Source organism: Nomia melanderi, chromosome 11 (assembly GCF_051020985.1).
Source record: "Nomia melanderi isolate GNS246 chromosome 11, iyNomMela1, whole genome shotgun sequence".
NCBI classification, from domain to species: Eukaryota; Metazoa; Arthropoda; class Insecta; order Hymenoptera; family Halictidae; genus Nomia; species Nomia melanderi.
Window position 1 is genome coordinate 14,391,178 of NC_135009.1, and position 27,272 is coordinate 14,418,449.

General features: G+C 43.6%; 1 protein-coding gene across 4 annotated transcripts in view; it reads right to left on the reverse strand.

Moving 5' to 3' along the window:
- Tpst (tyrosylprotein sulfotransferase) overlaps nt 1-27,272 on the reverse strand; it is a 292,529-nt gene that overhangs the window by 208,201 nt on the left and 57,056 nt on the right. The gene's annotated exons all lie outside the window — the stretch shown is intronic.

Sequence of the window (27,272 nt, forward strand, 5' to 3'; positions counted from 1 at the left end):
TATGAAACGAGAACGAAGCGTTCGGCGTTTCTGGAGCAATTTCGCGGAGCGAACTGGATTATAAAAGGATAAAAGACGCGTCGACCGATGACGGGGAGAATAATTACGGTGAAATATTGAAGTTTTACCGTGACGAATTTCTATTGTCTGTTCTAGCGACTTTATTCCGGCGGGAGTCACTTTACTGACATTCTTTATTCGCGTTTTATTTCCTCTCCGTCTTTCGTCTTTTACGCGACTCTCGTTTTTAAGGTGTAGTAAAAATGATATTCCTTGTTATCGTTAGACGTCCCATCTGGTATTAAACAGGTTGAACGATTGTTCGGCGATCGTCGGAAAGGCGGACACCGCGGACTCGCTGAATTATCGGTTGCTGAATATTCAGCCTAATAAAAAGTTGAGCGAAGTTTAAGAAGACTCTCGTGCTACGCGAGTCCGATAAAACTGTTAAGGGGGCGAATAAAATTCTTTCTGATCGCAGTTTCTGCGAGATTGCGCTATAAAGATCGACGCTCGCGTAAATAACCTAGCTATCTACCATTACGCTATTTATTATATCGAACTTCGGGCAGCGGTCGTCGCGGACGAGGGGAACGTCGAGCTCTGATATTATCAATAGTTAAAAATTATACCGAATGAAAGTGGAACGATTGCAGTCGTGTTCGTATTTTATTTCGCGATGGATCTCTTCAATTAAACTTGCTTCGCTACGTTTTTCCCGCGATATTTCATTTAAATCTCCATTCCGCGTAACCTCTGCGATTTTCTTTTAATATCGTGGAACAAATTTAACACGACATGATACGACGGGACAGAGGACAGGATAATCGTATGCTCGAGCACGAAGAATTTTTATTTCTTCCAACGCGAGAAGCGTATAGAGGAAAAATCGATATTGAAAATCTGTCACAGACGCATGCAACTAATAGCGAGCAGAACTCGAATTCGATGTCCGACAGTTATTGATCGTTTCTGTCACAGCCTGCCTGGACACTGACGTGTTTCACATCACACTACAGGCTTAGACGCAAAGATTTAGTAACCGAATGACATGACTGTCGAACACCGTTCGATGATATGCGAGCTTCATGTATTTTTAAACTCAATTCCTGTTCCGTGTACCGTACGGAAAATATTTGCCGCGCATTTTCTATTTGCGCTTTTCGGTGCGCTCCTTGTTTTTCCCGGCAAACAGCACCAATATGCTCTATAAATAAACGCGAGAGGAATGTGTCACAGGGACACGCGTCCGTAAATGGTATCCCGAAGCGTCATGAAATAAAAAAACACGAAAGAATAATCTTCGTTTTCAATCAACGGACCGAAATTAGCGGAGCTCGTTTCAATTTCATTCGGAGGAGTAATGGATGCTTATTCGCGGACGAACATTTTCATTTAACGCTACACGAGGTAAGGTAAACGTAACCTGTAATCGACTCAATTAGCAAACTTTGTTTAAGTAAACGTTCAAGTAAACACCCACTATGTTTCTGTATACAACAATAAATCGGTTCGTAGTTTTTCTTCCGTCTATTGAAACATACATGGCGATCCATTTGTGAAACATGTTACGGATCACACGAGCGCAAACACCGTAGTAAAACCGAGAAAACAATGCAACAAACAATACGTCGAAAACAAAGAATGCAATTCTATAATATAATATTCCGACTATAAATCGCGAACCGTGAATGCCGAGCGATCGAATTCGACTATTTCGAAAACTACAAGCGTTCCATGGAAAAATCAGCAGCTCCGATCCACTTTTGCACGTGCGAAATGTTTTATTCATTTTCGGGAATATAAATTTCGACTTTTCCCAAGCTGAGCGCGGTTTCTGAAACCGCCTGTGTATTTTTCGAGGATCTCGCCTGCAAATGAGCGAATAATATTACGGACGTTCACTGGCAACGAGGTGGTTATCCATCGCGTAACGCCGCGCTATCAGCGACCACTCAGCTTATGGGTCATTTCTTATCGATCCACTTTCCATCTGTTATTACCGGCATCGGAGATTAACGCGCGTCCGCGATCGACGCGGACTCGACGGACGGCTCGGATCGATGAGTCTTATAATTACCATGGCGTCACCGTGCGGCTTGAACCTTTTTGAATGCAAATTCGAACACATTTCGAAGAAATCGCAGATTCACGGATATAAAATAAAATTTACATATATATAATCTCTAACCAGCGATTCTTCGATATTTCTCATGGGAAATTGAAGGAAAAGCAGAGGAACAATTATAATAGAAAACTGTAAACATCACTTTTGAGTAATTATCATTAGAATCGACCATTACCGTTCCAAATTTCTACGGCGTCAGATTAATTATATAATCGCGTTCATCCGTGTCGAATGCCAAGAACGGTACGAAATTATCAGCGCATTGTTCTCCATCAACGAATCCATAATTCCAATTGTGAAACATTCGTTCGTTCCCTTTCAGAATTGATCTTCGTTCGACATTACGTTTACTTGTTTGGCGACTGCCATTCAATGCCAGTAATGACATTAATGACACTAATTTTTATGGTATCTCTAGTGAAAATGAAAAATGCTGTAACATTCCTTCGAGTCTTCAAAGAATATCGTCTGCATAAAAAAATGTTAAATATTTCCAACGAGAAAACTTCCGAGCACAAAGTGTTAAAATCGGTTGATGAACGTTAAATCGACTTCTTTCACTGCGCGTCGCGCCGGTCATCGTGACGAATCTTTCAGCGAAACGAAAACGGATTCCTGTCCGGCGTGCTCCGCGCACGCACGTCCGCGACGCGCTATTACGGACGTTAATTGGTAATTATCGGGTGCAGCCATCGAAAGTCGAGTCGCGCCGCGGCAAATGGGAATTGTTCCGGTTTGCGGGAATAATCCGTTCGGCCGCCACGCTCTTCCGCTCCTCGAGGCCCGGCGGATCCGCGCGAAGAAAGGACGCAGACGGCCATCGTCACGGCTCGTTATCGCGCAGAATTGCGAACCGATCGAGCTGCTTTCCAATTATTCCGCGCGATTACGCTGTCGGAACGTTCGACTCGGTGCCTCCGCCGCGGAGGACGCCGGTCTTAAACTGTCAGTCGAACTCGAACGAACTTAAAGTGACCTTCGAAGTTCCCATCGTTCTTGGAACTTTTCTTGCACAATGAAGCCTCTAACACTAGAACTACCGTACAAAATGACTGGTTTCGATTGTTTCGTTTCACGATTACTGATATCTTATGATGAATTATGACGCTGCGAAAACCGATTGTCCCGATTGTATCGACCTTGCCGTTCCGCGCGTCTACACCTGGACAAGGTCGACGTCGCGTGTTTGACGGTGGTAGAGATTTTATGCAGATTTACTGGGAACTCGTTAACTCTTTGCGATCGAGCGGTTTTTTTGGTGAGGACTGGCCTGTGGATTGAGCCTGGGTTTTTTTAAAGATACTTAGAGCATAGTGCTTTCTACCCTTTTAACACTAGAACTGTGTTAACCCTTTGCGGACGAATATTCTTCGAAACATACGAAGCTAAATTATATCAATTGCCTGATTAATAGAAAGAAAGAAAACTACGCGCTGATCTTTTACTGTTCGACTAATTAGATCAGTTTTCCATGACTTAGTCTTCCAAATCTGAACGTTTCATTTCATCGAAATGCTGACATCCGTCCGCAAAGGGTTAAAGTAGCAAAGAGATGCTTTGATTTGAAGTGCGAAAGCCTGTTTTTACCTGAACAAATAAGCTTCAAATGTTTACGATGAATTGAGTAATTAATAGCGTGACAGAATCGTAGACCGAGCAACCGTGCTAGTGCCGAGGAATTAGAAACCTCATCGGATTGAAAAAAGATGCGAAGTACGCAACAGGAATGAAATCAGTCGGATCGCGATTTCGCCTGACCACGGGAATTTTTAGCAATTTCGCAGAGACAGAACTCGAAGTATTATATTATCCAATAGGTTCGTGTGGTTTTCGTTTCGTAATGAGTTTAATCAGGACTGTTAGTCGGCGCTTTACAATCGTCGTTCACATGAGCCAAACCGAATTAAACATTTCAGAACGGTGCAACGTATCATCAGAAGCATGTACAAAATTAAAAGTTATTTCATCGCGCACATTTTCCACTGACAATTCTTCGAACACAACATATTCGACAATTCTTCGAATACAACGAACGAAAACGGAGGTAGCGCAACCACTGGATGTTTAAATGAAAGAAAAACGAGATCCATCAGAAACACACGAGCAATTCCATACAGAGATTCATTACCACGCAAGAAACTCGACCCCAACGCATGCCAAAGAACAAAAGAGCAATTAAAGTGATGAACAGAACTAGAGCCCACACACCGCGAAATAAAACAAAACGCCGTTCGATCCGCAGCCGAGTTTACGACCCTAATTTTTCATGGAGCTAATAGCGCATCGCCGATAAACTGCTAGCTAATAAAGGATCCAATAAAAAGGAACACCGACTGCCAAAGAAGTCAACACTAGAACTACGATAAATCACGGATTTCTCCCATGATTCTAGAAACAAATATTTCCCAAAGAATACAGATCCCAACGATGAATCATTCTACCGAAATGGAGTCCACGAATCGCCATCACGCTGAGAAGATCATTAACCCTTTGCGGACGAAGGTCGACGTTTCGAAATGAAATTTTTGTACGACTTGGATAAATAATTCCAGAATGTTTTTCAAATTCGAAACAGCCCGGAAAGGGAGAACAGTGGAAGCAATTGTTTCTCTAAAAACAGCATCAATTCCTATACGAGCATCGGAATGATGATCACGTGTACGTGACAGCGGCCGGTGAAGCGTCAACGATGTTCCGACCGACGAAGCGTCTCGATCGAGGATAACCCGAACGCTGCTCCCGACGACTGGTACATCGTGTACGAGTCGCCATAAACTCATTATGCGAGTTAACTTGTTACGGGGACTTCGCGACGCGAACGGGCCACGCGCCCTTATCAGCGCGCGGCGTCTAGGTAGTTCGCAGCCACGTTAGACCGCCTCGACGGGAAGCTCATTATACCTGCGGACAAGTTCGCGAACACGCGAGACGGCATTTTACGGCGGAGTCGTTTCGACAATGAGCGATTCACGGTGATCCGGTAGATCGTATCCTCCGCCTGATCCCGGACTATCGTCCTCGTTGCACCGTGCTCCGTGGTCGCTGCACTTTAACCCTTCGCGGACGAACGTCGACATTTCCGCGAGATGAGAATTTCGTATTTGAACGACCAAATCGCGGACGGATGATTTGATTATTCGAAGAGAGATCAGTACGTGATTTTCTTTTTTGTATATTAACAGTAAAACTACCGAGTTTCAATTGACTTTTGAAAATTTCGCTATGGAGACTCCAAGAGTGCATCTGTTCTGACTTTAATTGATTTACAATTCAATTTGCGTAGTGCTAAATGAAATTCTTTAATCATTTCTCAGAGAAACATTTGTTACCTTATTTTATTGCGTGTACAATAAGAGATTTTCGAAAGTAAATTCCACAGTTAACAGGTTAAGTGCTTCGATAAACGTGTGCCCTTTGAACTCTTGTAAATGAATTAATTTAATCACGAGATTGAGTCATCACATAAGAAAGTCAAAGAGGTGCTTGAGTTGCATGACGCACTTGAACTTGTCTGTGAAAAAAATTTTCAAAAAAATTCCAAAATGTTTTGGAACATATGAGACTTATATAGAATACATTTGACATAAAATATATCAAGATTGTTCGATCACTTTTATCATGTTCTTATTAGCCTGTTATTTGCAGTCATTTATATTCGTCGTCTTCATCATCATTATGTCGGGTAACACACTGTCGGACGAAATTCGCTGCTCGTTATGAATTTCGGATTTTTTCTCTTTATATCATTAGCTACAAAGCAGTTGTGCAGGTGTATTAACACGGAACGGTATTCTGTTTTATTTTGGATTTTCTATGTTTAACTATGACGGCGCGTATAAATTTTCATAAACGTCCGGGGCTTATTTATAACTACGAAGACACGTCTCGCGATGAACAGCGGTGGTAGCGTGTTAATGTGCTCGCTGAAATTTTGCGGGACTAATCCATTCTGCGCTTGCACATCGATGTACATTGTATGGACCGTTCAACTGTCATAATCGAATGTTCGACGACACCAATAATGTTCATTTGTCCGTTAATATACAGGGTGTCGCGCATCAAACAAGCTAACTATCGACGATCGACGATCCATCGTCCCTGAAGCCTGTTAGCCGAATGAAGAGAGATTGTGATAATGAAATTATCTCCTCCAACATCGAAACTATACGTGTCACGAGTCTTTCGTAATTCTATTAACTACAAGTATATCTGAAAGTTAATCAACGCTTTAAAATTCGAATTTGATGAAGTATTTAGAATACCCGTAACGCTTTTTGTACCGTTAAGAAAGATCATTTCCTGTCCTGATTCTGTATTTCCCAATAAGGTTTCCAGAAATTTGGTATTCATTATGGAAATCCTCAATTTAATATTTGATTCTTAGCAGATTAATCTTAACTTCGTATTAAACAAATTTAATCTAATTTCTGGGTCCAATAGATTTAATCTAAATTTCGGATTAACTAAACTTAATATAACTTTTCCACGTTCAAACGTTAGAAAGATCATTTCCTGTAATTCTGTATTTCCCAATAACGTTTCCAGAAATTCGGTATTCATTACAAAAACTCTCAATTTAATATTTGATTCTTAGAAGTCAGATTAACCCTTTCGGCCCTGCTGGTGGCAACTGCCACAGCTTCCTAGTTTCTTAGTTCATGGTCGAGTTTAGTATTAGCAATGGGTTAATAGAGTAGAATGTACCGATCTCATTAGAAAATACTTATTCCCAGCGGAATCCTTCTAAAGAGCAAAGTGTCCGATTCCTGTAATCCGCCCGAAAATCCGAAGGATCGTTTACGCGAGAAAGTGAACGAGCGACGAAAGCAAGCGCCGAGGGAGCAGATCGCGTATCGTTGTTCGGCCTCGAAGAACATCGACCGCGAGGCGGAACGCAACGCGCTGCCGCGGAGAAAGGTGCAATCAGCAACGGAGGCGACACGCGCGGATGCATAAATCATTCCGCGCCGGAGGACGCATTCTCGCGGGCGTCTGTCGACAGGGTTGGGGAGGGGGCGGAGGCGGCGGAGGCGGCGGAGGCGGCGGAGGATGGATCCCGGCAAGTTGCCGGTCGCTTTATTGTGAGCCGGGCTTCTGGAACGCGGATCATCCGCAGCGCGGCTCTAAACGCGCGGCAGCTCGCTGGAAGACACCGCTCTATTCACGTATCGCGCGAGCGGCGCACGGTAATTTCACCGCTCGATTAATCTGCAATCGGAGCCGCGCCGCGGCGCATACGAAACGCACGGGGCCGCGCCGATGGGACCCGCCGCCCGCTGCAAACAGAATGAAATTGCGAGCGAGGCTACCTGCTACGTGGCTTGATTACGAAACTCTCGTGTGCCGACGCCGCCGAGCGCGCCAACGGGAACTGCCCGCTGAATTATGACGCTGCGAAAACCGGCGATCGTCCCGATTGTATCGTCGACCTTGCCGTTTCGCGCGTCTACGCCTGGACAAGGTCGGGGATATCGCGTGCTAGACGGTGGAGATTTTATGCGGATTTACTCGGGACTCAACTCTTTGCGATCGAGCGGGTTTTTTGGAGAGGACTGTGGATTGAGCCTGGGGTTTTTTAAAGATACTTGGAGCATAGTGCTCTCTACCCTTTTGACAGTAGAACTACTAGTGTTAACCCTTTGACGAGGATTCTTCGAAACTTACGAAACCTTCAACGTATGAAGCTAAATTACATATCAGTTGCCTGATTAACCCTTTGCACTCGAAAGTTTTTCACTAGAAATATTCAATATTCTGCGATGAGATACAGACAATGCTTTTTCAAATTAATTAATGGGGAAACATATATAAATTAAGAAGGAAAGTTATTTTATTTCAATATTCCATATATTGATGCATCATACTAAGCTTAATATTATATACAAGACTTTATAATTTTGCAAATCAAATCAAGTGGTGACTGAGAGTCACCTTTCGAGTGTAAAGAGTTAATGGAAAGAAAACTACGTGCTGATCTCTTACTGCTCGACTAATTAGATCATTTTTCCATGACTTAGTCTTCCAAATCTGAACGTTTCATCTCACCGAAATGCCGACGTCCGTCCGCAAAGGGTTAAAGTACTTGGTACCAGTCAAACTAGTTTCGACTGTTTTGCTCCACAATTATTGATATCCTAATATGCTTTTTCTATTAAAATTGTTTCGAGTTGTTGGTAATCTCAGCGAGAAGAAGCTTCGAGTGCAAAGGGTTATATATATTTTTAATGGCTAGAAGAGAAGAACTCCGATCGTGCCGTTTCACTGGAGCGCGCAACGGTGACACGGCGCGCCGCGAATAGACGGCGAGTTTGCGACCGAGGCTGTTCCGCGAGAAGGTGAAAGCGGATAGATTTCCGAGTATTGAATGTGCCGCGGTTTTTACACGGGAAGCATCGATCGATTGTGTTCATTATTCATGAGCCCGCCGGTGAGCTCTCCGAGACGTTCTTAGGCCCGATCGGAGCGGCCGGCTTCGTTAAGCTCGCGTATCGATTAATTAACGAATGTACGCGACGTGTACGATTGCAGCGAGCTGCTCCGAGGAACATACGCACACGTTGTAATTGGCTTCTCACCGGGGATGTCTTATAAATAATTAACGCGCGCCTTTTCTGGGAGACTTTCCGCTGCTCGCTGATGCAGTGTAAATATTTAGAATGCGCGCTCTTTGTGAGAAAGGCACGCAAGTTTCGTTAACTGCAATTTACTACGTGCAAACGAAAAATCTACGTTCCGTTTGCTTGTTCGCGAAAGACCAGAATTAGAATATTCTAATTTACGTATTTTTATAATGTTAGAATATTGTTTTCAGTTGGAGAATAATTTTCTATGAGTGAATTCTGTTTGTCTGTTTGTATAACGAATCGAAACGTAGAGTATCCATTGTTATTGAAGAAATGACAAGCAATTTACTACGTGCAAACGAAAAATCTACGTTTCGAGCGACGCACGGTGCTTGTTTGCGAAAGACCAGAATTAGAATATTGTAATTTATGTATTTTTATAATATTAGAATATTGTTTTCAGTTGAAGAATAATTTTCTATGAGTGAATTCTGTTTGTCTATTTGTATAACGTTGGAATAAACGCGGAGTATCGATTACTATCGATATATTATCGAACACTAGAAATTGACGCATATTGGATTTTAGAAATATTATTTTGTAAATGCTTACGCCGATCTTGATTGATGCGATCACACTCACATGCACCTCAATTATCAAATCTTCAGTTTCAATCTAAATAAACGAGCATCGATTCTTTTAGGAATAATACAATGAAGTGTGCAATAAATTCCCATAATCCTAGTGTCAAGTGTTAAGCACTCGAGAAATGTTCAAATCGCAAGAACGTCGCTTCCAGCGAGACCCGCAGCTCGATTGCATAATTAACTCGCCGAACTAATGCTGTTTACATGAAAAACCATCGAGACACTTTCGAAACTCGACGGAAACCTCCGAGAAAATTTCCCCGCGAAGACTCGACGTCTTCCAGCGTGACGGAGAGGAAAGTTCGGTAACTCGCTCTGATTTTCATCGTTCCCCGCTTCAATTGGAACATCAAGAATGCATCATCGTCTACGGAGGAGCCGATAAAGTGCAGAACAGCGATCCCCGGCGCGAACGTTAACGAAGAATGAATTCGGAACAAAGATAGCTCTCGAGTGTCGCGTTGCCATTAACAGGGACGACGTAACAAAGTGCTCGAGAAGGAAGTCTCTTATTCTAATTGCGCTATCCCCGACCGTCGAGGCATCCGAGCGGTACGCTCGCATTACTATGCGCGAAACGGTGCATCCTCGAGCGCGCCGCGCGTCTCGTTTCCCGTCTGCGCTCGGGAATTCGGGTCACCCGTTAGACAGCAGTCTCGTTCGAGCCACGCGCGACGTTTCCCAACCGCGATTTTTCCCAGGGAAACCTATGCTAATCGGCCGCCTATCTTTTCCCTCCTTCCGTCGCTCGAAATCCTTCCTCGCTACGCGTTTCCGCGCGACACTGGGATTGACCCTTTGCACTCGAGAGGTGACTCTCAGTCAACGCTTGATTCGATGCAGGCAAACCATAAACTTGAATATTTGGTACTTTAAATTAAACTTTGTATTGCTATGTGAAATATTTAACACTAGAACTACCGAGCATTTAATACGATTAATATGCAATTCCTATGAAAACTGTAACAATAGACTATTTTCAGTTTCAAAATCATTTCGAACATTCAATGCTTCGAAGATATCAATAATTGCTAAACGAAAATATCGAAACCAGTCATTTTGACTGGTACGGTAGTTCTAGTGTTAAGTAAAATAGCTTCGTTGCTTAATTCGTCTGTGAATTATCATTAAAAGTAGCAAAATTTTCCATTCTACTTTAAACGGAAATTTCATTTGAAGATAATACATTGATAATAGCGAAATACGTGCTTTGATCCCTGGGTAATGAACAACATCGATTGTCAAATTACTCTAGAAATCTTCATCGCGAGTCTCACTCATTGTATGTCAAGGGGTTAAACGCGATTCTGCGTCTGAATTCGCGAAAGAGGCGAAAGTCGGCGGACTATTTAGGCGAGTGGTTAACTGTTCAGGGTTAATAAAACGCGCGACATCGCCTACGTCCCTCCGTCGTTCGATTTCCCGGCATTCTGCTCGATCACACGCGGCTCAGGTAGCTGGATACAGGTGGCCGGATAATTGCGGACCGCTAATTGGAGCTCGTTCACCTTCGTTCGCCTCGGTGACTGGCGAACGATCGCGGGAATCAAAACAGCCTCTCTCTATTGATAGAAGACACGCGGCCCTGCTCGTTCCAGCAACTCTGGAACTGTTGAAAACCGCCGGGAAGAACAATTCCCGGTTTCCCGTTTGAACGGACGTTTCGCGAGTTTACTTTGAATTACGAGTGTTTCGTCGTGGCTGCGTAATGTTTACGGTTGTTTAATTAAACCTTTGAACGAAGGGTTAATATTGTATCTTTTCCATTTTGTATTTTGCTCTATGATAGTGCAACGCGTTAACTCGCGAACGGTCAACAGTGTGTTAACGAGGAGTTAGCTGTTTTTGACGAGTATACTCGTCACGAAGAAATGACAAGGTTTCGTGTTACAACTAGTATACTCGTCGAACAGTTGACTGGTTAAGGGAATATTAACCCTTTGAACTTTGCTCCGATATTGAACCAGTTAGAATATTAAATATTTTAATCAATTTTAAAGAAACCACCAATTATTCAATTTTCCACACATCCAAATTTTATATTAAGGAGAATAAAAGATCAAAGATATAGCATTTCTCATTTTCGCTTTGAATACTATAAAAATTAGTTGCCGATAGATTACAATTACCTGAAGTGCTAAAGGTTAATATATTTGCGGCTGCTAGGAAAATTGAACGAAGTTCTTTCAAAGATGAAGATTCATAGGTTCGATAAAAAATATTCAGGTTGTTAGTTACACTAACAACTTAGTATATAAACACACTATACGAATGATTAGATTTGATGATTTCAACGAAACTCTCGGAAGCAAAGGAAGAATTAGAAATATCTTTAACGATCATCGAAATTATGGAAGTTTTATTATAACTTTCTCAGGTGATCGTCAAGCGAATTAACGTGTTCTCGGGCTATAATAAAAGTTAGGTGAAATTTCGAAAGAAGGTGTAGTTTCTAGAAGAAACTCTTTGCTGAATGGTTGCACTGCTAACTGCTAAGTACGCGTATGAATACGCTGCGCGAATCGTTCGAATTATTATGTGATTTTTTACGAGGGCTGTATTAAGTTTATAGAAGCGAGAGTAACGCAGTTTCTCTTGCGGTAAGCGATCGCTGAAGGAGAAATCGAAAAACACTGAACTGACGTAATATAATTGCAGAAAAACGACACGTCGGTGTATATAGATTATAGATTAATATCTCAGTACTAAACCTACCAGTCGGAACGTCTCATTCCCGACATCTTTTCGGGATCATTAAAACGACAACTTTCTCCGGGAAATTAATCAAGAAATTGATTTAGCGATACGCAAACTGAATTGTGAATCGATTAAAGTCGATTTGACTGGTGTAGGTTCAGTGAAGCGAAACATCCTTGGATCTAGTTAATTGTTTATAGAATTAATTGGCAACATCTATTCTAGAAACAAGGAAGCTTCTATGAATAGATTTAAAGTCATGAAGTAATAATGGAAACGTCTGCGTAAAATGATTTAAGGCTAATAAAGTGTTAAACTATCGGATATCCGTCATTCTACCGCGGTTACTTTCGAAGATGCATCATTCCTTCAAGAATACCGCGAGCATTCAGACTTCTCGCCGCGATAAAAGTAAAATGTGAACGCGTAAATCAAGTGAATAAGAAAGCGAAGTAAAACTAAGTAGCAGAACTAAATCCTCTGGCCGCGCTGTCATAAATCGTCCTCACTTTCCCTTCCTGAGGAACAGGAAACTTAAAAGATGGATGCAATGCACTTCCTTCCCCTACGCTTACGATAAATTAGAACCAAAAGCCTCGACACCCAATTTCTAATTCACAGTCAAAGAACAGAGTTAATGAACAACATGAAATCGTGGAATCTGTGTTTTAAGAATAAAATCAAAAGTCTCGACACCCAATTTCTAATACACAGTCGAAGAACAGAGTTGATAAACAACATGAAATCGTGCAGTCTGTTTTAACCAGTTAAGTGTGGAATTTAGTTTGAAAAATCTCTCAATTATTCGAATTATTAATCTTCGAATTATTGTCAAAATCAGTTTCAAACGATGTCGACTATATCTCGTCGGAAAATGAATATTTCCAGGCAAAAGCATTTTGCTGAGATCAAACTTCCACGTTTGGAACACCAAATTGTAAACAAATGAACTATTCGAACAGCAAGATATCAGTTTCCTTATTCTCCATGATATAAGCATTCAGCGTTCAATTCAGCAGAATCTGCGAAAGGTTTCGTGTAAAAACAATCTTCGCCCGCAAAGGGTTAATAACACAAAAGTAGCAAGTCCGCAATGAAATCTGTATACAGCGAACGTACTGAACTTCCGATGGTGTCCGATAAACGCTCGAGAGCGTGCGGCGGATGAATATTAATCGCGGGCCGCGTCGAGCGGATACAGGCGTGGAGAATGGAAAGAAACCCACTTCGGGCGCAATCGAGTAAGTTTCGTTCGTGCCTCGACGCGAAACATCGGACGCGAATGTACGCAAGCGAGCGAAGTAACTCTCGAAAGAGAAACACGAATCGAAAATTGATCGCGGCGAGAGATCACGCGGTTTCTATGTTAATCCTAAACGCACTTAATCGATGCATTCTAATCGGCGCCCAAGGCGAATGACTTTGAAACCTCGAGCGAGCTATGCGAAGGATCCCGATAATTTCCGAGACTTTCAGCTATTTCCTTGAAATCTTCGCTCGCGCTACTCGCCGCGGCAACATCCGGATTGCCGAGCCACCGTAATCGCTCCAGTCGCGTCGCACTTTCGTGCTGACCGGACATTAATACGCGCAACCGATACCGAGTCGCGTAACACGCGGAATGAACGGTTAATCCGTCTGAGCCGAGGATATCGAATGTTATTGAATAATCGTTTTATCCTACGCTAAAATATAATTCTACGTTATTTAACGGAAAGTAGAAAATTAAATGTCCGTCGAGGGTTCCACATTGCCCCGTCCGATGGAACGATTAAGCGAAGTAACGAGTGAATTGACAAAGTTACATTTTTCGCATGTAGATTACGGCGCGAGTGAAATTACGTTTGTGTTACAGCGCGGAACGAGCGCTTTGTTAAATTTGGAGAATGGAGATATCCATTTTAGCCTGTGAATGAGCGAATTATGCCTCGACTCAATTTGTAGGCGGCCGCGGGGGAGGGGGCTGAAAGCGATTTTATCGGGAACGAAGTTCCGCGCGAAAAATTCGATGGAAAGGCGCGTGCGTCGAGCAACAAAACGGAATATTCAGATCGACGAGTCGTCAATTGGAAAGCGTGGGCAACGGGGCCCGCGGTCTCGCCTTGGGAGCAACCTTTCTGAATTAATTATTCCGCGAATATTTTCTGCGTCGCTGGAAAACAGGGTCGCCACCGAATCCTCGCGATCCGCTGGTCGAACGAGCTGCAGTAATTCCACGTACCGATCGATCACGCGGGAACCAGTTACTCCGCGTAATTGTGATCTACGATAATGCGGGAATGATAACGAGAGACGGGCGTATCGGGGATTAGAATCGGCCTTTCGTTGCTGAATACTTCGAAGTATGTGATGTACCTCGGAATAATTACGAAACAAAACTGTTTCTTCAATTTTCTGAGATATTTATAATATACTTTTTATTTACCTTATATGTTAACTTGGCCTATGACTTCTTTCTGAACTCTGATCGATACGGCTACTTTGTCAGAATTTATTGGAAGAGAAAAATTCTAAACATATGTTATGCCTATATCTCCATTTAAGTGTAATAGTTGATTACATAGGAATATTTACTTTTAATTCGAATGAACCGAGTAATATATATACATATATTTTTATTTAGCAATTATCAATATCTTCGAAGCATTGAATCTTTGAAATGATTTTGAAAATAAATAGTTTCATTTGAGTATTATAACGAATGTCTGAAGAAACTGAAAACAATCTATTGTTACAATTTTTATAGGAATTGCATATTACTCGTATTAAATACGGACGTGATTGGTGTGTATGCAAAGAAATTAATAAGAGTAGTTATCTAACGAGATCACAAATATTGTGTCATTACAAAAAAATATCAAAAAATAACATTTATGCAGATAAATTTACTTTGATTTATTTCTCGAAGAATATAGTAAAAAAATCATTAGCACTCAAACGGTTAATATCTCACACGATTGTTAATCACAAGGGAATTCTCTTTCACAGTCGATGGGTTAAGTTTCATTCATTCGCCGGAAAAAACGAGGCTACCGATTTCCCCGCGATCGATCGACGAAACGTGAAAATTCGATGCTCGCCGAAGAAAATGTCTGAAACAAGATGCCACCGTAGGATCCGCTCGAATTTCGCGCTCGCGATAACGACGTGATTAAAGCCCGTTAATTGAACATCCCCGCAGCGCGGCGGGTCAGACCGCCGAATATTCCCCGGCTCTAATTGCGTTATCCGATCGTTGTGTCGCGCGATTGCGCTCGTCGAGCATTTTTCATCGGGCTGCGTTAGAAAAAGCCGGTGTTACATTTTAATTCCAGTCTCGTTCGCGATCGTATTTCTCTTCCTCGAACTGCCGCGGAAATTACGGGCGAAATTTATCTTTGTAGGGCGAGTCGGCGATTGCGAGACGTTCGCTCGACGCGAAAATTGCGTGCGGGGAAGGCTTCAAGTGCGTTCGCGTTGAATAAACATTCGTTTAACAGTGTTTACGACGTCGGATGAATGATGTTGCTTTAGGAGATCGTGGTTCATGAAATGTATTTCATGCGTTTTGGTGAAATTCGATTTTTTTTTTAATAATAATCTTCACGATTCCAGTATTTTAATAGTTTTATGCGTCTGGATAAATTAGCTGGGATTTTGTTATAAAATGATAATCTTCATGATCGCAATATTTTAACAGTTTCATGCGTCTGAATAAATTAGCTGAGATTTTTCTATAAAATGATAATCCTCACGATCGCAATATTTCAACAGTTTCACGTCCCGATGCACTAAACATCTTTCTCTAAAATAATAATCACGGTTGCACTTTTTCGTCTTTCAACTGAATTATCACAGAAATGTGTGCTAAGCGTAAAGAACTAAATGAAACTCGTTACGAGCGCACGAAGAAATGCGTTAAATATTTGAATAATCGAGTAGAGTATAAAAGGCATTGTTTTTAATGAATTTCGTCCGAACATGTAAATGAACCTGATACGAAGAGTTTATACGCGCCGCGCATTATGATCACGTTACAAGCAAGCAATTCCCGTTAATTGACTGGCAGCCCCGATCCGATTCCATTTGCAAAATGTTCCAGCAACAATTTCCTGAACGGTGCGCGCGAGCTAAACAGCGATTTATTACGTCGCTTAATGGATTGTTTATGTTAGTTTCAAGCAACGCTGACCAATTAACCCTTTTGTAGCCCGAGGGACGCATTATGCCGTCCGGATAATCGAACAAAGACTGATCTCCGTACGGCGTCCATTATTTTCTTTCTGCGATAATATAATGCGAGCCGACCTGTGCACCGCGAGCGACGCACGCCCCTTTAAATCCTTTGACTGGGTCGTGCTTTATCGAAGGACCATCAACGCTGCACCGGGACGCGTCGCTGTGCTCGTTCGCAGAAATTCAATTACCTTAATGAAGCAAATAACAAAGAAGAATTTCATACGACGATTTCATCGAGTGTCACATGAGACGTTGACATGTGACAATGTGTATGATAGTTAGTAAAACATCGTTAGTAAAACATCGAATGTTTTATGTTTAATACATTGTTGGCAGTTTTGCGCAGAGGCTACGTCACTGGTTATTATTCTGTAATTAAATACGAAAGTGAAACAATCTGAATAAGCTTCGATATATGTTTACTGTATGTAATGAACTGAACCGGAACCTCGGGCATATCTTTTAAATAAATTTTAACATTTTTTGCAATATTATACTGCCCTGCACTTCGAACATTGAAAGCTGAAATTTTATATTATAGTTAATTCAAATTTGATGTGTCCAAATCTCCTATTCAAATCACATTTTTCTAAACTCTCTAAACACTATATAAATACTGTGGTATTAATGGTATTTTAATATGTTTAGACATTCATTATAGTACTCAAGTGAAACTATTTTCAAAATCATTTCGAATATTCAATGCTTCGAAGATATCAATAACTGCTAAACAAAAAAATCGAAACCAGTCATTTTGCCTGTTACGTAGTTCTAGTGTTAAAACTATGATACTACACATTGGCAGTCCAGTGATTACTCGAACACGCGAAATCTCGGCGGATTTTTTCGCGTGTCAAACACCGCTGCGTCCATATTGTCGGCGCGTTATCATCGCATAGTCCCTTTCTCTTTTATGGCCCTCGGAACACTCGCTGTCCCACTGTCTTAAAACTACGATACTACGATTCTACATCCATAAAACCAGAAAGCTAATACCAAATTACAACTATACCGATCAAACTCCTCACGGGTTCACAGAAAACTTCAGCCAATCGCACGGGACGACGAGAAACTGCGCGAAACTCCGCAAGTCCAACGCTGTTCACAATTCCCACTAAAACTTACAAATCCCCTATAATTTGATCTCCCGAATGACGCTCTTAAAAATTCCAACTGCAACCGCTGACGCGATCTCCCAGAAACACACGAGTACTCAAAATAAACGGCTCGTTCGAGGCGATCGGTGAACTTCCAGCGAACATTCCAGCGATCCCCGGACGGCATCCTAGATCCCGGATCGTAATGGTTGCACGTGCACCGCGGCAAAAAGAGGACTAGACTGCCGCGCGGCGGGGGTCAGCCCGTGGCCCGTCGAATCGCAGCCGCCACGCTTCCTCAATTAAAAGGATCGGCGCGCCTTAAACGGCGAGCACTGGATTTAATTAAGAGCCCCTCCTCGCGGACAGGCCCCGGCGTCTCTTGTAAGTTGGCCCGACGTAACCGGAGTAGTTTAATTAACGTCGTAAGACGGGAGATCGCGGGGAGAAGACCTCCCCGTCGCTCCTCTTGCCCGCCCCTAACGGGCGCGCACTCGTCGGGTCGCGCCGCTTCCATTACGAGCGATCTGGCCTGTGCTCGGAGGTCGGTTATATTATACGCGCGTCGACCTGTGCGGCCGTGTCTGTCCCCGGATGCGGATGCACCTGCCGCCGGGCGCACACGCTCGTGACGCACGCCATCGCGCGCGGATAATCGAACGCGACGCACCGTTCGCCGGTGGAGTTTCCGTTGCCGGGAACCTGGCGCTCTCGTCCGAGTGGTTAGATTCGAAGGCGTACGCCTGATTGGCTGCGGCGGCCGCGCGTACCAATCGGCTCGCGCGGTAAGGAGTGGGGAGAGCCGTTTCCGGACTCGCGATTGGATCGCTTGGACTGTCTCCGCCTCTACGACGTCGCGAGCGCCAGGTTCTCAGCGACGTACTGTTTATGGACGATGTTTCTTCAGGTGTTTTAACCCTTTGAACTCTGTAGGCTCCAATATTGCACCATTTATACTATTAAACATTTTAATGAATAAATTTACTACCTTAAGATTACTGGATCTATACATCCAAATTTTGTATTAAGAAGGAAAATAAAGAAATCTAAGAGATGTTAAGTGAGGTAAGTTGAATTATAAATCATTGTAAAATCGAAATGTAGATTAATACGGCGAATCGCAACGTTTATAAATCATTAAATGTATTTAATAATAACTGAACCGATTTGTGAAGACCGAATTTAAATGGAAACTCGTCTCTGTTATTTAAGTTTGAATATTAAAGGTGCGGCGCAATAGCTATGTGTTGTTTCAGCAAAACTGTTTGTTTAATTCCGTTTCGTACGACCGCGAACGCTGGAAATATATAAAGATCCGTAGTCTGCTTATTGCCATCAATATTCGATATCGAAAGATTAAATGTATTTATTAATGAACACGCGGTCGAGTAGAGAATGCACGAGAGAAAACGGCCGCGGCAAATATTTGTCGAACGTGGCGTATAAAAACTGTTCGCCGCTGCTGATTCTGTATTTTGACACGTAAACGAGTTTGCCGTGCGTGGCGAACGATTTTCCCGAACCAGTGCACCGTTTTATAACGCTGAAACCGCTGAATCGTAATTAAAAAGTAATTTGTAGTTAGCCGGGGAATACAATACACTGAAATCCTATCGTAACCACTGATTAGTATCTTTTCTCTACGCCTTCTGTTCCATTATGATTACGTTGCGGATTTTTTTCCCGTGGGCACCGCTGTTCAGAATGAAATCGAACAGGAGAATAATGTCGTTCGCTGTTCGCTCATTTTTCCAGTTCATTAGAATCTCTTCGTTACGCTTCCTTTATTACTCTATCCCCCGTTTGAATCGACAGTAATATTTCCTCGTAATATCTATAATCATAAATACGGAATATTCTCGTTCGAAACTAATGAACGGTATCGTGAGTCATACTACACCACCCGTTAATGAAATAATTATCCTCTAACGGTAATCTGCTCGTTAACAAACAAGGAAACTGTTTCGACGAGACTGCCATTAAACCAGTTGGAAATGATCATTTCAAATAAACACGTGTCAGTTAATATTCACATTTACAAATAAGTGACCTCGATTCACCCCTGAATCTCTCAAAACGCAAAATACCCTTAAAATGCAATTAATTACTTAATCCTCCATATTCCAATCCCCTACTACTCAAGAACAGCACACCCCAATTTCTCCACCAGTTCCACATCCCTCGTCACCGATGCATCTCACCCCTCAACTATTTCCCAACTGCAAATCTCGACTCTCCGCAAAGAGTAAAAAAAAAGGAAAGAAAGTGGAAACTGGAAAAACGACTTTCAAGGCTCGATAAACGTTCCCGCGGGCCGAGGGCGGTTCTCGGCCCCGAGCGCATAATATCGAGCGGGGAACGCGTGCTGCTAAGATCTCGTCAAACAATCTCCGAGGCTTACAGGCGGGCGCGCTCCGGATTCACGAAACGTTCCGCCCGCTAAACACCCGTCGCATTTCCCCCGCATTATTCAGAGCACTTTGCGAGCCATTAACCGGGCCGCGCTTCGATTCGCGCCTTCGGCGACGCCCCCGCCCCAGAAATTCAGTTAAACCGCCGACAGTTTCTGGACAATCGCCGCCCGTTCATTCGAATGCGAACGAGTTCCCGCCTCTTACTCTCGCCTTTCCTCTCTCTCTCTCTCTCTCGCAGCGTGTACATGAGGGCTGAAAAGAGGACGTGTGCACACACGTCCCGTGAAATCTCGTTTACGAGAGGCTAAAGGGAGAGGGCTCTCTCCGCGACATCCGAGGGGAGAGCCGGCCAAAAGCAATTTCGCTTAAACCCCACTCGCCCCTGGTCCCTCTTCATTCATCCCCTATCCTCTCTCTTCCTTCGACTACAGTTCACACACGAAACCTTCCCTCCCTCCCTCTCACTCTCTCTCTCTCTCTCTAACCGTCTATTTGGCTCTCTTCTACGAGCGAAACAGATAACGGCCGCTGCGAGCCCGAAAGCGAATGCAACGACGCGACCGATAAGGAGATTGAATTCTACGCTCGCGTAATGATCGCAATAACGGGAAACAGCCGCACGGATAAAGCCGTTGGCAAACGATCGGGGGAATTGGGACCACGGATCGCGGACTAATAGCGGGGACCTATGAGCCCTGCAGAGACGGACAAAGTGAAACGAATGAAAATCGACGCTGGATCGTTGCTAAGCGAATCGAAGTGGTTCGGATACTCGAGGTCCCGGTGAGTGGGAACGTGGTGTTGACGAACGGTTCTAATGAACGTTAGAGCCTCGGCTCCGCGCGCCCGGAATTTAGGGGATAGAGCCACTCGCGCTGCTGCTGGGAGATTATGCGCGCAGTGAGAAATGATTAGGGAAATTGGAAGCAACCGTGGGTGAGATTGTGTAGTGTGCTGTTGCGTCTTAACGCTGACGCTGCTAGACAGTGTCAGAATAAGGTGTTACCGAGGTATTTTATGTATGGAACATTTTATATATTTTTATAGATTTTAGATAAATTCTATATATAAGACACGTGAAACATTCGAATAAAATAGCTTTGTTCTTTAACACTAGGTTTACAGGAATTTATTGTACACTTTTTTCTATTTCTAAAAGAATTGATGCTCGTTTATTTAGATTGAAACTGGAGATTCGATAGGTAATTGGGGTACATGTGAGTGTGATTCAATCAAAATCGGCGTAAACGTTTACAAAATAATATTTCTAAAATCCAATATTCGTCGATTCGACGCGTTCCGTAAGCCTAGTGTTAATCAACGCGCGTTCTCATTGGTTAGCTTCGAAGAATGTCGTGTACATCTCACCGAAGCCTGTCGAGAATTTCTAGCGAGGAACTTTCGACTGCGAAAAGATAATAAAACTAGCACGCCAGCGTGTACGCCTGGCTCCGCAAACATTGAATCAATGCGACGCCGGAGTTTAGACTTCATTCAGCGGATCAATCGCGAAAAAAGCCAATAAAATTCAGCTGCCGGTGATCGACGTCGAGCCGTCCCTCGGCCATTCAGAAATTCCGGATGCGACAGTTCCAGCGGGCCGCGTGCATGCGGATAAGTGAACGTTTTTGTATCGAAGGCAGTGCCGCGAGAACGAGCCGCGGACACTCGTCGGAATTAATAATCCGTCGGGCCACGTTTCGTTCCTCGACCGCGTCGATCATCCGCGAGGATCGAAGATCGCTGAAACGACGCTGAAACGGGTCGGGAAAAACGAGGAGGAACGAGGAAAGCGGGTCACGTTTGACGCGGGTAAATAGCGATCGCGGCATTACGCGGACGCGGATAAAAAATCGAAGAGGCGTATGATTGATAGCTTATAAACGGGCCGGGCTACCACTTCCGGCAGTAATTACGACGGTAATTTGTACCGGCTCGGACGGGGATTAACGAACACGGTCAACTGGATTCCGATGGCCGCGTCCGCGTTCGCGCGTGATACTATCGTTTTTTAGGGTGGAACACGGTCTGGCCGCTCTCAACGTTTCGACCCCTTGTCGGCGGGGATTTTTCAACACACTTCGACACTCGGGAATGTATTTGGAACGGTTTCAACCAGTTAACTGTGTTCGACGAGTATACGCGTCATCGTGAATCTTACGATTCTAATTCTTTCAATAACAATTTCTTTGCAGTAACACAATATCTATGATCTCATTAGATAACTACTCTTAATTTCTTTGCACACACCCAATCACTTCCGAATTTTAAATATAAAATGTAAATAATATATTGTGCAAATATCCACGAAAGTTGTTTAGCATCCAAACGGTTAATATTTCCACGGTTAAAATAATTCGCAAAGAACTTGGCGCTCTCCTCTAAGTGGTCAGATCCGAAAGTACGCCCCCCGCCGAAAGAATTTTCGGTTCTAGCTCACGATTAGCCGAAGCGCTCGCGCACGCCAATCGGGCCGCGCGACGGAGAGTGGGGAGAGCCATTTCCGGGCTCGCAATTGGGTTTCTCAAAGCGACCGTATCCGCCCCGTGACGTCACGAGCGCCAGGTTCCCAGCAACGAGCCGTCTACACACGACTCTGTTTTCCTCGCTGCAGCTCCGGCGCAGATTCCCTCGCCGTCCGCGTGTCATCGGCAAGTGGATGAAATGAGAATTAATGTAACCGAGTCCCGTTCGACTTCCTTTCCGCACGGCGCCGACGCGACCGTTCGAATCCGGCAACGGGAGAGTGCCTGCCCGCGAAATCTCCGTCCGTTCGCGCGATTAATAACCGCTAAACTAGGGCCATTAACCGGGCAGTTTCGAAAGCGCGATCGCTGCTCGGTACGCGACCGCAATTACCGGCATCGGGCACGAGTGATTTCGTTCGTTAGCTGCCGTATCGGTTACGCGTTATTGCTGGATTCCCCGAGTGTTCGACCGGGTTCGTCGGCGGATCCCTCGATCGGCGCCGGTTGATGTATGCGTCGCAGATTGAGACCGTTCGCTCGGGATATAGCGACGTTTAACCGTCCGCTAACGGAATAGGATCATTTTAATCCATAAGGGACCGGCGTTGCTAGTGGACTGAGCGTGAATGCGCTTCCATGACGAACGAACGAGGCGTTTGGTTTGAAAGTGACAAGTCGATTTTCTTCAACCCTTTGCACTTTGCCTTTCAGTCGCCATTTGCTTTGACCCAAGAAAATGGTAGAATTTAAAATTCAATGTTAAATTTTACTTAATGCATCAACATATGGAACGTCGAAATAAAATAGTTCTGTTACTTAATTTATGCGGGGTATTGTTTCATATTAATTGTAAAACATACCATTGATATTTCATCAGAAAATAATGAATATTTGTTGTGAAAAATATTCTCGAGTACTAAGGTTAAATCAATTTGACGGTTGTGACAATTTAATTCCGAGGTATCTTACTATTCTCACGCGATTTTACGGTTTATTCAATGAACTTAGGCTAGTTTCGAAAGCGATTCAAATTACTGCTAACAATGATTGATTATGCCTGTGAAGAGCGCTGGATTCTCAGACTCTGAATGCTGAGCCTAGAAACCGCACGTCATGTAACTTGGATAGCATTATGCGCTTTCATTCTATATTTGTTACTCGTAGTGAGGAAACAAAGGATTTCTAACAGAGAATTGACAGTAAATTGAAGAGTTTCAGTGTTAACCCTTTGCGGTCCGAAGTGCTCTTGGTTTCTCACTTGGAGGTTCACGTCGACGTTAGTTCATTCAATGTCAGCTTAACCCTTTGCACTCGACAATATTTTTCATTACAAGAATTAATCATTTTCTCACTAAATATTAACAATATTTTTCGCAACTAACGCGATTGATTATCTTCTATAAATTAAGAGACAGAACTATTTTATTTCGATATTTCATGTGTCGATACGTTACACAAGGTTCAATAAATTTAAAATTTTATACGTTTGCTGCGTTAAATCAGGTGGCGACTGATAGATGCCTCTCGAGTGCAAAGGGTTAAAGCTTGAGTATCTTTTCTGCTGAGATGATTGCTTCCAGCGCATCGTCGCCAGACAGTGTTTAAGAAACGATTATCCGCGGTAACGTACAATTAACGCCGGGACGCGTACGCGTACGAATATCTGGGCATTAATTAAAATGTTCGCCGGTCGGACGCTAATGGAACGGTAAAGACCTCACCCTTAACGATCATCCCTCTGGCACCGCGCGCCGCTAGAAACGTCAAATGAATCAGCGAACCGTTACCGTTGCTCTCTCTCTCTCTCTCTCCCTCCATTTTACAGGGAAAATTTATTTAACCGTTTAACCGCATTATTCGGCGACGTGTTCCCTCGTTCGCCCGGAATTTCCTGCGCGGTAATTCAACGCCATTGATTACGCGAATACACGTGATGCGCGGTATAGTGTTCCCTGGCACGCCGACATCTGACGGAAGGAGAATGCTGCAATTTTATGTATTGTTATAATTTCGGGGAAACGCTAATTCGAATCATTCGCAGCTCCGCGGAGAAGCAATTTTTGTTTCGTTAACTCGTCGAGCCTTCCTGTAGTTTCAGAGGAATTTAGCTCCAGGGAAGCTATAAAACTCGATTTTTAGCACCGACACATTCCTAACGTGATTAAATTAACGTTCCACGGGCAGAATACGGGCACACTTGGAAAATGTTAGTAACATCGTCCTGATTTGATTAACAGCTAAACTCGCGATGAAAATTTCAATCTGAATCTAAATACGAACGTTGTCTTATTTCAACTCTAAATTAACAACTATCATGTCCTTATGAACACAGAGCCTGCATAATCTATGTAATTACGCTCAAGATAGTCGCGAGGAACGTGTTTCAACGAGTTAATGCTTGAAACGAGTAAGCCGCCTGAATTCACTTAGCAACCTACTACTTATAATATTCTTGCCCACCCGCCGCTAATAATCCCCGTCAAAGAAAATTGCCAGGATAAAAATCCCTCGCGCCCGGAACAGTCTCGGTCGATTAACGCTCGGTTTCCGAGGATGTCGGTCTAACAAGGATCGCCTTTAGCGGTAAGTTAATCGCATCTCATCGCGAGACTCTAAGCTAAACGCTCCGGTGCTTAATTTAAGAGGCGGCGGCACGATCCGCTCGAACGAGTTGCGGCGACCGGGACTTTTGCTCGCCGGAGACGCCGGCCGTAAGACGCGGCGCGAAGTTTCGTGGGTACCTCGGTTGTCCCCGTGAACCATGAACTGCGGGGGAACTTGACTGGAAGCAAAACCATTCCCTAAATGATAGCACGAGTGGGTGGCTGTTGCGGCTGCACGAAAGCTGAGGCTGCCGCCGCCGAACCCTTGACGATGAGGGTGTTTAATTCCCTCTAACCTACCCGACCAATGATGCGGTCGGACCCATCATGCTGGCAATACCGGAATATTGTAACTGCATCTGCGGCGCGCATTAAGGTTAACCGTCTTGCACATTGTTTCGCTTAGACGTCCGAGTTTTAGGAATGGCTGCGACGATTAGCGCGATTGCGGGGAATTGCCACTCTATGTTTGTGGATACTAATAATACGATGTGCAATCTCTCGGAGCTAGTGTAATAGTACTGTCTAAATAATATTAATTTAGATTCTCGTCTTCTTATAATAAGATGACGAGAAATCAAATGTAATCTTCACTTTGTGTCGCGTCGCGAAATCGTTTTGAGAGGGCCATTGACGAAACCTCCTGCGAGGCATATTAGAGCCCTGGGTATTTTTACCATAGCAGGAATGAAAGCCCAAGGAACCGTTTAGAATAGACTATTTTCAGTTTCTTCGGGCATTCATTATAGTACTGAAATGAAACTATTTTGAAAATTATTTCGAATACTCAATGCTTCGAAGATATCAATAATTGCTAAACTAAAAAATCGAAACCAGTCATTTTGACTGGTACCCAAAGGTTTATAAAAACCCACGCGAGATACGGAGACGATAGATGTACAAGATAGATTCAAGCTGGACGAACGAGACGGAGTATACAGACGTTGTAGACACTCGCGTTGACGAGTATTACCGAATTCTCTTAATAAACAGCAAGTTATTTCCACTGAAGTAAATATTAATACGGTCCACTTCCAATCAGTCGCGCAATGTTAAGTCGGCGTGCGACGTACGGGTTTCACTATTAAAATGTCGAAATAGAAAACGCGTACTCGACACTTTGTGAGAACATCGGGGCAAGTGAGAGCAAGGCAGCCTGATCCACAGCAGAAGAATACTACCAATTGACCCAGTTTAGAATTCTTATTCTGCATATATTTCAATTACGAAAGCAATTCTGTGGGAATGGATGTATTTGAACGAGCGTGCAGTAGATGAATGACGCGACTGTGTGTGAGCGCGTTTTGAATGAATGTTCAAGGCATTGGAGTATTCTATAGTATATTGATTTTCTCTATATGTTGATAATGTTCGTTTCTTTATGAATACAGAATATTCCAAATATATGTGAAGTTAACCCTTTGCAATCCGTTGGCTCTGCTATGGAGACATAATTTGTGTCACAGATGTCATGTTACATTAATCTCAAGTTGTAAAATTCTTCTTCCTGTTCGAATATGGGAAATCAACAGAACAAATTGAAAGATGTGAATCCATATATACTTGTAATTTTCCTTTTTCAAAACGAAATTTCAGGTTCTTGAACGCTTCTCTATAGAAATGAACTATTAATTCTAACTTCCAATTTCAATGGTACATAAATAGAGAAATGGAAGATACTCGCAAAAATTGTTATTCTACAGATGCAAATCATTCCGTACAACACTACTCAACAGATAATCTCCAATTTTCATCACGCGAATAGTCGAAATTTCGTGGTTCCGTCCACAGAAGGCCGCACGGTGCGCCGTGACCTACTGGCTTTGGACGCGGTCGCACGCGCAACCCCTCGGGGTGGAGGGTGACGAGCCTAACCTCAAAAAAGGGTGCTCCGGGGCGGCCGTTTCCACGACTCGTTCCTCTAGACCTGCGCCTCGGCCTCTTTCCCACCCCTTCGCGCCGCCATTCCGCCCCTGCCATTCTCTTCGCGGCCACATTTCCCGTCCGACTCTCCCGGCTTCCACTTTCAACAATTTTTTCTCCTGCAGCGACCTCGCATTGTTCGAACGCCGCGGAACTTTTCCATCCCGTTCTTATTCCCCGGATTCTCGGATCTTCCACTTGTTTCGCGAACTTCGCGGGACACCGGGTTGAAATATGACTCGAGACTCGCGCCGGGTAGCCATTCCAGCATTGACTTATCGCTCGGACCGGAGAGAAATGGGTGTTCGCTGTTTGTTTGATTGGAAATTTGATAGCGCGAGCAACGGGTTCGAACGATCCATTAGACTTCTTTTGCGACGGGTCGGTTCAAAACGAGTTTTGAGCTTCGAGAAAAATTAACTCGGTTTCGCGGATCGGTTCCTTCCCGCGCGCAGCACGAGCGAGTGAAATTTCGCTAAAAAGCGTCGCCTAAGATGAAATATTCAGGACTCAC